Consider the following 1,664-nt stretch of genomic DNA (forward strand, 5'->3'; position numbering starts at 1 on the left):
ACCTCTTCCCCTCCACTCTCATCTTGGGATTTGGGGCACACACAGACACATGCCCAGAGTGTTTTTCTTTCTTTTTTTTCTTTCTTTCCAAGTTTTATTCCAAAAAGAAAAAAAGAAAGAAAGAAAAGGAGTGTGTGTGGGGGAGATGAAAAAGTCTATGACGAGTTATCATCATCCTTACAATGAAGTACTCAGGTGGATAGAAAGGGCAGGAACCCAATTCAGTTTGTAATGTCCTATTTCTCCACTGCACACTTTTAAAAAGTTGGCAAATACTGCCCAGTGTGGAAGAGGACAACTTTTACACCAAAATGGTGCCCCAAATGAGTTAGAAAATCCCTGACTTTGCCTCCTATTTATCCTTTTCTTTCTGTTTTTTTTTTTTTCTTTCTTCTTGTGCTCAGCTTGGGCTTCTTCTTCCTCATGGTTTTTGATCAACTGCTCCACCTCCTTTTGTTTGAAAACTCTGATCACCATCTTTCTGTTCTTTCTTGTCAATGTGGCAATTTCTACTTTTCCAGCATACAGTTTACTAACATCCGTAGGCTTATTTAGTACTTCGATAGTTGATGCAAGTGCCGATTTCAGAGTCATTCCTCCTCCTTTGTAATCTTGCTTCAACATTGACATGGCTGTGGCGTTGTTATTTCCAATGCACGTGCCTTTCCAGCCCCCATAATTTTCATTAGGGTCACTCTGATAAGAGTTGAAAGTCATGGTGTTTATCCCAACCAATGTACAGCAAAGAAACACCAAAGGGACGTTTTCCTCTAAACTGTGTGTAAGCTTGTTTGGTATCACACAGTGCCGTAACCAACTGCTCACAAGGAATGGGCTCCTGATACTGCAATAAATACCTTTGAGCAATGAGCCTCAGTTCATTAGTCAGGACACTGGCATCAGAGGTTACGCCTGCCACACAGCAAGCTATTTCCTCATTGAGTTTATAAATCTTTTCAGAAAAAAGACAGCATCAAGAAGCATGTGGATGTTGCATCTCTCAGCTGTAAGCAAAGCCCCATCATTGCTAAAATTCCCAAACAGGTGCCTGTGTGTCCAATAGCTTCCATGGCATATTCCGCTTGGTATAAGTGACCTTCTAGAGAAAATATAGTGGCCCTGGAGTTATACCTTCAAGATATGTTTGCTGAAGTTTGTATAATTACAGAAGGAAGACCTTGAAGAGTCATGATCTACTTTCCCCAGGGTATTTTTCAAGCCACCAGGTCCAGGACTCCAACTGTGAAGTTGGCCATTTTGGATCTAGTTAGTTACCTTAACCACCATGCAACTAGCTGGTGCAAAATTTTTTAATGTTTAATATACCATTCTCATTTTTTAGAAACCAATCTGGAAAAACAAAAATTGTTAAAATATCAAATGGCATGGTGGTTAAGATGCTAATCTTTCACATGGCTGAAAGTAGTTTTATTCCTGGATCTGGGGTGAATTCGTGTGTGTGCATCCCCAAAACCCCAAGAGAAGGGACTATAGTGTGGCCATCCCCTCTGGAGGGGGTGATTTCTCACTTTCCCTCTCACTCTCTATCAGGTGACTACACACCCCCTATGGCAAAAACCTTAAACAAATACAACACAAAAAACAAACACCAAGAGTTAATTAACAAGCCTATATATATATATATATATATATATATATATATT

General features: G+C 39.8%; 1 protein-coding gene and 1 pseudogene across 1 annotated transcript in view; both read right to left on the reverse strand.

Moving 5' to 3' along the window:
* Positions 1-1,664, reverse strand: part of RNF11 (ring finger protein 11) — a 77,409-nt gene that overhangs the window by 50,967 nt on the left and 24,778 nt on the right. The window lies entirely within an intron of this gene.
* On the reverse strand, positions 58-1,241 carry LOC102493628 (proteasome subunit alpha type-4-like; annotated as a pseudogene).

Source organism: Tupaia chinensis, unplaced genomic scaffold (genome assembly GCF_000334495.1).
Source record: "Tupaia chinensis unplaced genomic scaffold, TupChi_1.0 Scaffold000207_1, whole genome shotgun sequence".
In the NCBI taxonomy this organism is placed as follows: domain Eukaryota; kingdom Metazoa; phylum Chordata; class Mammalia; order Scandentia; family Tupaiidae; genus Tupaia; species Tupaia belangeri.